Genomic DNA, 15,230 nt, shown 5'->3' on the forward strand with positions numbered 1-15,230 from the left:
ACCATCTGCAGTGAGTTTGGAGCCCGCCAAAATTAAGTTTGACACTGTTTCCCATCTATTTCCCATGAAGTGATGGGACCAGATGCCATGATCTTCGTTTTCTGAATGTTGAGCTTTAAGCCAACCTTTTCACTCTCCTCTTTCACTTTCATCAAGAGGCTCTTTAGCTCCTCTTCACTTTCTGCCATAAGGGTGGTGTCATCTGCATATCTGAGGTTATTGATATTTCTCCCGGCAATCTTGATTCCAACTTGTGCTTCTTCCAGCCCAGCATTTCTCATGATGTACTCTGAATAGAAGTTAAATAAGCAGGGTGACAATATACAGCCTTGACGTACTCCTTTTCCTATTTGGAACCAGTCTGTTGTTCCATGTCCATTTCTAACTGTTGCTTCCTGACCTGCATATAGGTTTCTCAAGAGGCAGGTCAGGTGGTCTGTATTCCCATCTCTTTCAGAATTTTCCACAGTTGATTGTGATCCACACAGTCAAAGGCTTTGGCATAGTCAATAAAGCAGAAGTAGATGTTTTTTCTAGAACTCTCTTGCTTTCTCCATGATCCAGCGGATGTTGGCAATTTGATCCCTGATTCCTCTGCCTTTTCTAAAACCAGCTTAAACATCTGGAAGTTCACGGTTCATTTATTGCTGAAGCCTGGCTTGGAGAATTTTGAGCATTACTTTACTAGCATGTGAGATGAGTACAATTGTGTGGTAGTTTGAGCATTCTTTGGCATTGCCTTTCTTTGGGATTAGAATGAAAACTGACCTTTTCCAGTCCTGTGGCCTCTGCTGAGTTTTCCAAATTTGCTGGCATATTGAGTGCAGCACTTTCACAGTATCATCTGTCAGGATTTGAAACAGCTCAACTGGAATTCCATCACCTCCACTAGCTTTGTTCATAGTGATGCTTTCTAAGGCCCACTTGACTTCACATTCCAGGATGTCTGGCTCTAGGTGAGTGATCACACCATCGTGATTATCTTGGTCATGAAGATCTTTTTTGTACAGTTCTTCTGTGTGTTCTTGCCGCCTCTTCTTAATATCTTCTGCTTCTGTTAGGTCCATACCATTTCTGTCCTTTATCAAGCCCATCTTTGCATGACATGTTCCCTTGGTATCTCTAATTTTCTTGAAGACATCTCTAGTCTTTCCCATTCTGTTGTTTTCCTCTATTTCTTTGCATTGATCACTGAGGAAGGCTTTCTTATCTCTCCTTGCTATTCTTTGGAACTCTGCATTCAGATGCTTATATCTTTCCTTTTCTCCTTTGCTTTTTGCTTCTCTTTTTTTCACAGCTCTTTGTAAGGCCTCCCCAGACAGCCATTTTGCTTTTTTGCATTTCTTTTCCATGGGGATGGTCTTTTTTTTTTTTTTTTTTGACATGTAAAAGGTCTTAGTTTATTTTCTCTTTCATGAAAAATCTGCACAATCACCACAGATACAGTCACTGCAGAATCTTTACTCCTTCTTTTTGCCAGCACCAACGTTGGCCTTTGCAGTCCCCCTGACTTTCTTCATTCTGTTCTTGCGTTCCTTTCGCTGTTTTCTTGAGGTCTTTTTCTTCTCATACAGGCCATGTCTTGCAAGCCTATGTTTGGGCTCATTCTTCTTCGCGTAATCCAAGGAATCGTAAATCATGCCGAAGCCAGTTGTCTTGCCACCACCAAAATGAGTTCTGAATCCAAATACAAAGATGACATCTGGTGTGGTCTTGTACATTTTGGCCAGTTTTTCCCGAATTTGTTTTAGGTACTGTTGCCTTTCCAGGGTAAAGAACATCGATGACCATTTGTTTCCGCTGAAGCAGTCGGTTGGTCATGAATTTCCTAGTCCGGATAGTTACTGTGTGGTTCATGATGGCGGCTGATCTTCCATGGGGATGGTCTTGATCCCTGTCTCCTTTACAATGTCACGAACCTCCGTCCATAGTTCATCAGGCACTCTATCTATCAGATCTAGTCCCTTAAATCCATTTCTCACTTCCACTGTATAGTCATAAGGGATTTGATTTAGGTCATACCTGAATGGTCTGGTGGTTTCCCCCACTTTCTTCAATTTAAGTCTGAATTTGGCAATAAGGAGTTCATGATCTGAGCCACAGTCAGCCCTTGGTCTTGTTTTTGCTGACTGTATAGAGCTTCTCCATCTTTGGCTGCAAAGAATATAATCAACCTGATTTTGGTGTTGACCATCTGATGATATCCATGTGTAGAGTCTTCTCTTGTGTTGTTGGAAGAGGGTGTTTGCTATGACCAGTGCGTTCTCTTGGCAAAACTCTATTAGCCTTTGCCCTGCTTCATTCCATATTCCAAGGCCAAATTTGCCTGTTACTCCAGGTGTTTCTTGACTTCCTACTTTTGCATTCCAGTCCCCTATAATGAGAAGGACATCTTTTTTGAGTGTTCGTCCTAAAAGGGCTTGTAGGTCTTCACAGAACCGTTCAACTTCAGCTTCTTCAACGTTACTGGTTGGGGCATAGACTTGGATTACTGTGACATTGAATGGTTTGCCTTGGAAATGAACAGAGATCATTCTGTCATTTTTGAGACTGCATCCAAGTACTGCATTTTGAACTCGTTTGTCGACCATGATGGCAACTCCATTTCTTCTGAGGGATTCCTGCTCACGGTAGTAGATATAATGGTCATCTGAGTTCAATTCACCCATTCCAGTCCATTTTAGTTCGCTGATTTCAATGTTCACTCTTGCCATCTCCTGTTTGATCACTTCCAATTTGCCTTGATTCATGGACCTATTCCAGGTTCCTATGCAATATTGCTCTTTACAGCATCAGACCTTGCTTATATCACCGGTCACGTCCACAACTGGGTGTTGTTTTTGCTTTGGCTCATTCCCTTCCTTCTTTCTGGAGTTATTTTTCCACTGATCTCCAGTAGCATATTGGGCATCTACCAACCTGGGGAGTTCCTCTTTCAGTATCCTATCATTTTGCCTTTTCATACTGTTCATGGGGTTCTCAAGGCAAGAATACTGAAGTGGTTTGCCATTCCCTTCTCCAGTGGACCACATTCTGTCAGACCTCTCCACCATGCCCGTCCATCTTGGGTGGCCCCACAGGACATGGCTTAGTTTCATTGAGTTAGACAAGGCTGTGGTCTGTGTGATTAGATTGACTAGTTTTCTGTGATTATGGTTTCAGTGCGTCTGCCCTCTGATGCCCTCTCGCAATACCTACCATCTTACTTGGGTTTCTCTTACCTCGGACATGGGGTATCTCTTCATGGTTGCTCCAGCAAAGCACAGCCACCGCTCCTTACCTTGGACGAGGGGTATCTCCTCACTGCCGCCCCTCCTGACCTTTAACGTGGAGCAGCTCCTCTCGGCCCGCCTGCACCCACGCAGCGACCGCTCCTTGGATCTCAAACAATTAACAAGTCATTGGAGAGTTCACCATAGAACAGTAGGTGAATGTCATCCATCTTGATTGCATGCACGCTAAGTCGCTTCAGTCATGTCCAACTCTTTGCCACCCTATGTACTGTAGCCCGCCAGGCTCCTCTGTCCATGGGATTCTCCAGGCAAGAATACTGGAGTGGGTTGCCATTCCCTCCTCCAGGGGATGTTCCTGACCTAGGGATCGAACCCACATTTCTTATGACTCCTGCATTAGTAGATGGGTTCTTTACCACGAGCACTACCTGGGAAGCCCTATTCATCTTGGTTAGGTAAAAGTAAAAGCATAGCTGAAAGATGTAGAGAAGTAGAAGATGGAGGCAGTGGGGAGGGCAAAGTGAAAGTGCAAAGGTCAGAGGTGGGAGAGGTCACAAGATGCTACATCTAGAAATAGACCTCAGTGGGCCATTTAACAATATGCAGGTGACCATGGAAGCAGAGAGGAAGGTTATATAACTGTACAGAGTGAGGACAGGGAGATGAAAGTCAACTCTAACAGTATACAGTCAAGAAGCAATGTTTACAATGGATGTATTGATATATATAATATATAGAGGTAAGGAGGCAACTCCCAGAAAAAATCCAAATGTAAAAAGAGTTCAAAAGTAGTTGTTCCTTGATAGCAAGATTGGGTGGGCCAGAAAATGTTGCTTTTTTTATAATACCTGATTTATTTAGCAACTGTGCATAATCTGTATTAGTGACATTTTTAAAAATAAGAGAGGCAAGTTGTTATGCATTTGAGAGAGTTATCCATTCAAAATAGTAAAATGAAATATATTGTGTTATTTAGGGGCCTTTGTATTTCTGGAAAACTGAGCCATTTCTTGAGGGTGTAAGATAGCCAGTTTTACTACGCCAGTTCCCATTTCTATCTGAAGGAGGCCATGTCTACCTCCCCCTTCAACCCTACAACCCCTGCAAACTAGATGCCTGCAACTTGGTTGCACTGTACTTAAATAAAGGGTAACTAGATATCACTTATATGTGGAATCAAAAAAATAATACAATTCAGTGCATATACAAAACAGAGGAAGAGCCCACTGATACATAAAATGACCTTGTGGTTACCACAGCAGGGGCAGGGATTAGGGACACGGGGTTAACAGATATGAACTGCTATATACAAAAATAGATAGATAGCAAAGACATACTGTATAGCACAAGAAATTATGCTCATTATCATTTAATAACCTATAATACAATCAGTAAAGACACCAAATCACTATGCTGTGTACCTGAAATTAACACAATATTGTAAATCAACTATACTTAAAAAAAAGAGTAACCACTCAACAAGTCACTAGGTACCTTATGATTTGCTATGAAATCAGACTTTGCCCCCAGATAATAGCCCTAATATCTATTGTTTGCCTAGCTTGCAATTTTATGTGTATACAGAGCATTTCTCTGCAATCAAAAATCCACACAAACATTAAACCTTTGTACCCTTGGCACCTAAGCCCATTAACCTCTGTGCTAGATAGCCGCATATTAATCCTTCTTCCTTCACCCACAGAACCCTGCTCAAGTGTGCTCGAAGTGTCCATATTCTTTGTGCTCGTGTATCTATGTATGGCTTTGATTTTTTGGTTAAGGAAAAAAAAGTTTTGCTTTCTAAAAATGTTATGCTTACTGAAACCTAGGCATGGACCAAAATTTAAAAATATTTTTTATACTGGAGAAAAAACTGGTATCAGTGAAACAAAATGGAGAATCCAAAAATAGACCCAAACACATATGGCACTTTATTTTTTGGTAACACTGGCATTTCAAACAGGTCACAAAATCATAGACCCACAAAAAAAATAATTAGCAGGGGGAAGCCACGTCCCTATATTTTGGTGCCTCAAAGGTTTCAAACCTAATTATCAACAATTTATGCATCAAGAGTTGAACATAAAGTAAGCAATAAAACTTCAAAGAGAAAGCATAAGTGACCATGGGAAAGGCCTTTCTAAAATGGAATTAAAACCTAGAGTTCATGAAATTTTTAAATTGGTGTATTTCAATATCAATAAATTTTTCTGTATGGAATTAAACTAGTGTAAACAAAGTCCAAAGATCAGTGTCAAATTAAAATAATGTATTTTATTTTAATATAAACTAATATATCTACAACATGCATACATGCTAAGTTGCTTCAGTCATGTCTGACTCTTTGCCCCTCGGGGGAACTGTGCCCCTCAAGCTCCTCTGTCCATGGGATTCTCCAGGAAAGAATACTGGAGTGGGTTGCCATGCCATCCTCCAGGGGATCTTCCCAACCCATGCATCAAACCCACGTCTATTAATTCTCCTGCATTGGAAGGTGGATTCTTTACCACAAGAGCCACCTGGGAAGCCCAATTACGGCAACATATATGACAAAAAAAGGTCTAATTAAGAAAAAATTGACAAATTTAATATGACAGTAAGCAAAAGATGAGAACTGGCAATTTCCACATAAAACAGCTTCATCCACTAAATACAAATGAATAAATAATAAAACTTACTAATTATTAAATAAATATAAGTAAAAATGAAATACCTATGGGGTTGACAAACATTTAAAGTTCAATAATAGCCACAGTTGTTGAAATGTAGATATATAGGCTCAGATTACTGCTGTGGAACTATAAACTGGTGGACTCAGGGAGGAAAATTTGGCTGTAACTATCAATACTCACGGTACTTCGACTTAGCATTTCCACTAATGAGGAAATATACTACAGATATAGTTACAACATCTGATGAAGATAGTCTATGAGATTAGATTCCTTAGAATATTTGCAATAGCAAAAAAAAATTTAAAGGAGGGAGAGAAAGAGAAAGAGCTATGAATAAATTATCAGCAGGAAATTTGTAAATATATATATATATAATTTAATAGTCTGGCAGCACCAGGTGTTAGCAAGTTTTCTGAGAAATGGTTTCTTCTGTTCAGGGATGTGGGGAGGGATGGGTGCTACATAGAGACAGTTTGGCATTTCCTGGTGAAACTGAGATACTGTGACCTAGAAATTCCAGTCTTAGAAATATAATCTTTAAAAGTTGATGCATATGAGAATCAAAATACATCTATATGTTCATAAAAACATTTTCTACAATAAGCACAAATGGAAACAATCCGTATATCCATAAATATTACAACTGATTTTTTTAGTGAGATTTAGTTATACAATGAAATAACTCAATGTTTAAAAAACAAAGATCATGGAATCTGGCCCTATCACATCATGGCAAATAGATGGGGAAAAAGTGGAAACAGTGACAGATTTTATTTGAGCTCCAAGATAACTGCAGATGGTGACTGCAGCCATGAAATTAAAAGATGCTTGCTCCTTGGAAGAAAAACTATGACAGACCTAGACAGTGTATTGAAAAGCAGAGACATCACTTTGCCAACGAAGCTCCATATAGTCAGAGTATGGTTTTTCCAATAGCGATGTGACAGTTGAACCATAAGGTAGGCTGAGTCTTGAAGAATTGATGTTTCCAAACTGTGGTGCTGAAGAAGACTCTTGAGAGTCCCTTGGATAGCAAGGAGATCAAACCAGTCAATCCTAAAGAAAATCAACCCTGAATATTCACTGCAAGGACTAATGCTGAAGCTCCGATACTTTGGCCACCTGATACAAAGAACCAACTCTGGAAAAGACCCTGATACTAGGAAAGATTGAGGGCAAGAGGAGAAGAGGACAACAAAAGTTGAGATGGTTGGATGGCATCACTGATTCAATGGACATGAGTTTGAGCAAACTCAGGGAGATAGTGAAGGCCAGGGAAACCTGGTGTGCTTCAGTTCATGGAGTCGCAAAGAGTCACACATGACTTAGCAACTGAATAACAACAACTATCATACAGTAATAAAATAAATCAACTCAGCTACAGGCCGCCAGGGCTTCCTAAGTGGCGCTAGTGGTAAAGAACCTGCCTGCCAGTGCAGGAGATGTGGGTTCATCCCTGGGTTGGGAAGATCGCTTGGAGGAGATCATGGCAATCCACTCCAGTATTCTTTACTGGAGAATTCATGGACAGAGGAGCCTGGCAGGCCACAGTCCGTGGAGTTGCAAAGAGTTGAACACGACTGAATGACTTATGACCCCTGCATGCACATGCCATGATATGGATGACTCTCATAAATATAATGCAGAAAAAAAGAGGCAAGAAGCAAAATTCATGAAATGTGGTTCCATCTAAATACAGTTTATAAACAGAAAAATAAACTGTCCTGTTAAGAAATGCATCCCTGAAGGTAAAAAAAATTTCAATGCAAACAAATTATCACAAAAGTTAAGATAGTTTGAGTTCCAGTTCTAATAGAGAGAAATAATGCTGTAATTGAGTAGGAGTCCGCTGGGGATCTTTAGGTGGTAGCAGTGCTCTGTTTCTTATCCTGCTGCTGCTGCGGCTAAGTCGCTTCAGTCGTGTCCAACTCTGTGCGACCCCATAGACAGCCGCCCATCAGGCTCCCCTGTCCCTGGGATTCTCCAGGCAAGAACACTGGAGTGGGTTCCCATCTCCTTCTCCAATGCATGAAAGTGAAAAGTGAAGAGTCATATCTAAATAGTGTGCTTGTATATGAGTGTTTGTGTGTACGTGCATGTATACACATTATAAATGTTATATGCAACAGTAAAATAAAAGCAAAGGAAATTCTAAATCTACTATTGGGATATCCTTAGATGATTACAATACCCTCATCAAAGATCCTTTAGATTTTTTTTTTAAGTATAATTGATTTAAAATACAATATTGGGCTTTCCTGGTGGCTCAGTGATAATCTGCCTGCCAGTGCAGCAGACACAGGTTCACTCCCTGATCCAGGAAGATCCCACATGCCGCGGAGAAACTGAGCCCACGAGCCACAGCTACTGAGCCTGCACCGTGGAGCCCGAGAGCTGCAATTGCCAGAGCCAGTGTGCCCTAGGGCCCGTGCTCTGTGACAAGAGAAACCACCACAATGAGAAGCCCACACTGCAACTGGAGGGGAGAGCCTGCCCACCACCACTAGAGAAGGGCCCGTGCTCTGCAACAAGGGAAACCACCACAATGAGAAGCCCACGCTGCAACTGGAGGGGAGAGCCTGCCCACCACCCCTAGAGAAGAACCCGTGCTCTGCTACAAGGGAAACCACCACAGTGACAAGCCCACACTGCAACTGGAGGGGAGCCTGCCCACCACCACTAGAGAAGGGCCCGTGCAGCAACAGGGACCCTGCACAGCCATAAATGCGTAAAATTCCTCTACATTCTTTTAAAAATTTTCAAGTATACCAAAAAGTGATTCAGATATATGTATTTCAGACACACACACACACACACTTTCTTTTCCATGGTGGTTTTGTGTAAGGTATCCAATATAGTTCCTTGTATTATATAGTAGAATCTTGTTGTTTATCTATAGAACTTTGTATCTGCTAATGTCTCCAGTTGATAGCATTTGGGTAAAAAAGATGTATTAATACATCTCTAGTCAGTAAGTTGTTTTTTGTTTTTTTGTTTTTTTTTTTGAAGAAAATATGCAATGTTTTACTAGCTGCATACATTTCAACAAACAAGTTGGGGACACAGATTTGGCTATTTAGATTGTTAAAAATATTTATTACAAGGTTTATTTTCCTATATGTAAGAGAAAACACATGACTGGAGATATTGAGATGGAAACTGGGTTAAACCAATTCCCAAGTCCTTATCAAGTAATTAATCAATAAAGGAAAAGATACTTTGGAACTAAAAATTAGGGAAGCTTATACACAATTTACGGAGAAGGCAATGGCACCCCACTCCAGTACTTTTGCTTGGAAAATCCCATGGATGGAGGAGCCTGGTAGGCTGCAGTCCATGGGGTCGCAAAGAGTCGGACACGACTGAGTGACTTCACTTTCACTTTTCACTTTCATGCATTGGAGAAGGAAATGGCAACCCACTCCAGTGTTCTTGCCCGGAGAATCCCAGGGATGGGGAAGCCTGGCGGGCTGCCGTCTATGGGATCGCACAGAGTTGGACACGACTGAAGCGACTTAGCAGCAGCAGCAGCAGCATACACAATTTAGATAGGGGTGGGAGAGAAAAATAAATCAAAATGAAGTCAGATCATTTACATTTTATAGCCTTCAATTCAGCACATAAAACTGTACTATTTAATGTGTTTCTCCACGAACTTTTTGTGAAATTCAGATCGAAGCATATCGTTTACAAATCTTTTGTCTTTCTTCTGATCATCTATACCTTTTGCACAGTTCTTGAAGACAACATCATCATCCCACCTTCTTTTAACTTTGAAGTTGGCCTGAGGCTGGGATGGGCCAGTGAGATTAAGAAGAGGGTTTCCACTCAGAATGTTTTCTATATGAATCCTTTCTTCTTCAGCCTTTTGTTCTTGTTCCTTCCTGGCCTGCTCTTCAGCTCTTTCTTTTTTAATTTTTTTCCAACTCTGCAAGAAGAGCCGCTCTTAGCGACCCCATGGACTACAGCCCACCAGGGTCCTCCATCCGTGGGATTTTCCAGGCAAGAGTACTGGAGTGGGGTGCCATTGCCTTCACTTCAGCTTTTTTTCCCCATGTGCATGGAATAGCTTTTCCTGTCCCCTCACTTTCAGTCTGTGTGTGTCTATAGACCTGAATGAGTCTCTTATAGGCAGCAAATATATAGGTCTTTTTTAAAAATCCATCCAGTTAGTCTGTCTTTTGGTTGGAGTATTTGTTTACATGTAAGGTAACTATCAACTTCTATGTTCTTACTGCCATTTTGTTAATTATTTTGGGATTTGTTTTTGTAGACCATTATTCTCCCTTCTTTTGTTCTCTTTTGGTGTGATGATGATCTTTAGTGTTATGTTTGGATTCCTTTCTTTCTTTTTTGTGTGTATATCTATTGTAGATTTTTGGTTTGCAATTACTTTGAAGTTTTAGTATAGCAGTCTATATACTGGGTTAGCCAAAAAGTTCATTTGGGTTTTTCCTTAACAGCTTATGCAAAACTCGAATGAAGTTTATGGCCAACCCAGTATATACAAGATTATTTTAAATTGCTGGTCTCTGAATTTCAAATGCATTTTAAATACCCTGCATTTGTACTCTCCTCTCCTCATAGTTACTGGTTTTCCTATACTTCACATATAACTGTTTTTTGTATCCCTTAACTTCTTATTTTGTATGCAGATGCTTTTGCTACTTTTTTATTTGAACCTCTTTGGTGGTTTGTGCGTGTGTGTTTTCCTACATTTACTATTTGTTTGTCTTTACTGGTGAGCTTTTCCATTTCTTAATTTTTTTTCTAGTTGTGGCCTTTTATTTTCAGCCTAGAGAAGTTCCTTTTATTTTTTTTTAAATTTTATTTTATGATTATTAGTTTTTTTACTTTACAATATTGTACTGGTTTTGCCATACATCAGCATTAATCCACCACGGGTGTACACGTGTTCCCAATCCTGAACCCCCCTCCCACCTCCCTCCCCATACCATCCTTCTGGGTCATCCCAGTGCACCAGCCCCAAGCATCCTGTATCCTGCATCAAACCTAGACTGGGGATTCGTTCCTTTCAGTATTTCTTGTAAAGCTGGTTTGGTAGTGCTGAATTCTTTTAGATTTTGCTTGTCCATAAGCTTTTGATTTTTTCATCAAAACTGTATGAGTCTTACTAGGTAAAATATTCTTGGTTGTAGCTTTTTGCTTTTTCATCACATTATATATATTGTGCTACTCCCTTATGGCTTGCAGAGTTTCTGCTGAAAAATCAGCTGATAGCCTTATGGGAATTCCATTGTATGTTATTTGCTGCTTTTCCCTTGCTGATTTTACTATTCTCTCTTTATCCTTAATTTTTGTCATACTGATTACAATTATCTTGGTGTATTTCTCTTTGGGTTAATCCTGTATGGAACTCTGAACTTCCTGGGCTTGTGTTACTATTTAATTTACCAAGTTAGGGAGGTTTTCAGTAATTTTTCTCTTCAAATATTTTCTCAGGTCTTTATCTCTCTTCTCTTTCTCGGCCCCTTGTAATGTGAATATTAGTGTGCTTGTTGTTGTCCCAGAAGTCACTTAAATTATCCTCATTTCTTTTTGTTTTTCAGTTTAGCAGCATGAGATAGCTCTTGAAATATTCCTGTATAAGCTATGTTCTTATTGCCATCTTGTTAATGCTATTCAGAAGCAGAAGATATTAAGAAGAGGTGACAAGAATACACAGAAGAACTATACAAAAAAGATCTTCAGGACCCAGATAGTCAAAACAGTGTGATCACTCACCTAGAGCCGGACATCCTGGAATGTGAAGTCAAGTGGGCCTTAGGAAGCATCACTACAAACAAAGCTAGTGGAGGTGATGGAATTCCAGTTGAGCTTTTCAAACCCAAAAAGATGATGCTGTTAAAATGTGCTGCACTCAATATGCCAGCAAACTGGGAAAACTCAGCAGTGGCCACAGGACTGGAAAAGGTCAGTTTTCACTCCAATCCCAAAGAAAGGCAATGCCAAAGAATGCTCAGACTACCACACAATTGTACTCATCTCACCCACTAGTAAAGTAATGCTCAAATTCTCCAAGCCAGGCTTCAGCAATACGTGAACCGTGAACTTCCAGATGTTCAAGCTGGATTTAAGAGGTTCTCTGGTTCAAGAGGAACCAGAGATCAAATTGCCAACATCTGCTGGATCATGGAAAAAGCAAGAGAGTTCCAGAAAACATCTATTTCTGCTTTATTGACTATGCCAAAGCCTTTGACTTGTGGAGCACAACAAACTGTGGAAAATTCTGAAGGAGATGGGAATATCAGACCACCTGACCTGCCTCTTGAGAAACCTATATGCAGGTCAGGAAGCAACAGTTAGAACTGGACATGGAACAACAGACTGGTTCCAAATCAGGAAGAGTATACCAAGGCTGTATATTGTGACCCTGCTTATTTTTAACTTATATGCAGAGTACATCATGAGAAATCCTGGGCTGGATCAAGCAGAAGCTGGAATCAAGATTGCCGGGAGAAATAGCAATAACCTCAGACACGCAGATGACACCACCCTTATGGCAGAAAGTGAAGAGGAACTCAAAAGCCTCTTGATGAAAGTGAAAGAGGAGAGTGAAAAAGTTGACTTAAAACTCAACATTCAGAAAACTAAGAGCATGGCATTTGGCCCCATCACTTCATGGCAAATAGATGGGGAAACAATGAAAACAGTGAGAGACTTTGTTTGGGGGAGGGGCTCCAAAATCACTGCAGATGGTGACTGCAGCCATGAAATTAAAAGATGCTTGCTCCTTGGAAGAAAAGTTATGACCAACCTAGACAGCATGTTAAAAAGCATAGACATCTTCACCAACAAAGGTCCATCTAGTCAAAGCTATGGTTTTTTCCCAGTAGTCATGTATGGATGTGAGAGTTGGACTATAAAGAAAACTGAGCACTGAAGAATTGATGCTTTTGAACTGTGGTGTTGGAGAAGACTCTTGAGAGTCCCTTGGACAGCAAGGAGATCCAACCAGTCCATCCTAAAGGAAATCAGTCCTGAATATTCATGAGAAGGCCTGATGCAAAGAACTGACTCATTTGAAAAGACCCTGATGCTGGGAACGATTGAAGCCAGGAGGAGAAGGGGATGACAGAGGATGAGATGGTTGGATGGTGTCACCAACTCAATGGACATGAGTTTGAGTGAACTCTGGGAGCTGGTGATGGACAGGGAGGCCTGGCGTGCTGCAGTCCATAGAGTTGCAAAGAGTCAGACAAGACTGAGCAACTGAACTGAACTGAACTGAAGGTCTCTAACATATTACGTGAAAGAAACAAAGTGCCAGATTTTTCAAAACGAGAAGTATTTTGTATAAATTAAAATTCAGTTCAGTTCAGTTGCTCAGTTGTGTCTGACTCTTTGTGACCCCATGAATTGCAGCACACCAGGCCTCCCTGTCCATCACCAACTCCTGGAGTTCACTCAGACTCACATCCATCGAGTCAGTCATGACATCCAGCCATCTCATCCTCTGTTGTCCCCTTCTCCTCCTGCCCACAATCCCTCCCAGCATCAGAGTCTTTTCCAATGAGTCAACTCTTCGCATGAGGTGGCCAAAGTATTGGAGTTTCAGCTTTAGCATCATTCCTTGCAAAGAAATCCCAGAGCTGATCTCCTTCAGAATGGACTGGTTGGATCTCCTTGCAGTCCAAGGGACTCTCAAGAGTCTTCTCCAACACCACAGTTCAAAAGCATCAATTCTTCAGTGCTCAGTTTTCTTCACAGTCCAACTCTCACATCCATACATGACCACTGAAAAACTCATAGCCTTGACTAGACAGACCTTTGTTGGCAAAGTAATGTCTCTGCTTTTCAATATGCTATCTAGGTTGGTCATAACTTTTCTTCCAAGGAGTGAGCGTCTTTTAATTTCATGGCTGCAATCACCATCTGCAGTGATTTTGGAGCCCCCCCAAAATAAATTTTGACACTGTTTCCACTGTTTCCCCATCCATTTCCCATGAAGTGATGGGACCAGATGCCATGATCTTTGTTTTCTGAATGTTGAGCTTTAAGCCAACTTTTTCACTCTCCTCTTTCACTTTCATCAAGAGGCTTTTTAGTTCCTCTTCACTTTCTGCCATAAGGGTGGTGTCATCTGCATATCTGAGGTTATTGATATTTCTCCCAGCAATCTTGATTCCACCTTGTGCTTCTTCCAGCCCAGTGTTTCTCATGATGTATTCTGCATATAATTTAAATAAGCAGGGTGACAATATACAGCCTTGTCGTACTCCTTTTCCTATTTGGAACCAGTCTGTTGTTCCATGTCTAGTTCTAACTGTTGCTTCCTGACCTGCATACAAATTTCTCAAGAGGCAGGTCAGGTGGCCTGGTATTCCCATCTCTTTCAGGATTTCCCACAGTTTGTTGTGATCCACACAGTCAAAGGTTTTGGCAAGTCAATAAAGCAGAAATCGATGTTCTTGTCCAGTTCTAACTGTTGCATCCTGACCTGCATACAAATTTCTTGAGGCAGGTCAGGTGGTCTGGTATTCCCATCTCTTTCAGAATTTTCCACAGTTGATTATGATCCACACAGCCAAAGGCTTTGGCATAGTCAATAAAGCAGAAATATATGTTTTTCTGGAACTCGCTTACTTTTTCAATGATCCAAAGATACATAAATGATAGATACATGGATGCATACATGTATAATTGTAGACACTCATATATAAGTAGATGAATAGATATGTAGGTAGATATATAGATTAAAACAAAGATGGTAGATTGAGAAATAAATAATTGGTAGATAAATACAACATAGACATATGATAGATGCATAAATAGAAATAAAGATAGATACGTAGATCCCAAGATACCTAAATAGATACCTAGATAGATGATTGCACACAGAGAGGGAGAGAGAGAGAGAGCTGTACATAGATAGATCATAGACAATAGATTGCTGGGTGAATGGATACATAGACACCTAGATTACATACAGGAATTACATATAGATAGGAAGAGGGGTACACAGAAATATGATATAGAGATATATAATAACAGATAAATTAACTCATAGTTATATAGATGCAGAAATAGAAGATTGGATAGATATATAAATGATAAATAAAATGCATGTATATAGATTGGGGGAGTTTGGGAGGGAATTATAAGAAACTTTATATGGAAATAGCAATAGAATATGTAGAGTTATTTTTTAGTATATGACATTTTGATTTATTGTTTAATATGAAGCCATATTGAAATGGGCTTCCCAAGAGGCTCAGTGGGAAAGAGTCCACTTACCAATAAGGAGATGCAGGAGATGAGGGTTCGACCCTGGACGTGGAATATCCCCTGGAGTAGGAAACGG

General features: G+C 40.4%; 1 pseudogene; it reads right to left on the minus strand.

Moving 5' to 3' along the window:
• Positions 1–1,384: 1,384 nt before the first annotated feature.
• Positions 1,385–1,876, minus strand: LOC114113254 (small ribosomal subunit protein eS24-like; annotated as a pseudogene).
• Positions 1,877–15,230: the final 13,354 nt, after the last annotated feature.

Source organism: Ovis aries, chromosome 1 (genome assembly GCF_016772045.2).
Source record: "Ovis aries strain OAR_USU_Benz2616 breed Rambouillet chromosome 1, ARS-UI_Ramb_v3.0, whole genome shotgun sequence".
Classification (NCBI taxonomy): domain Eukaryota; kingdom Metazoa; phylum Chordata; class Mammalia; order Artiodactyla; family Bovidae; genus Ovis; species Ovis aries.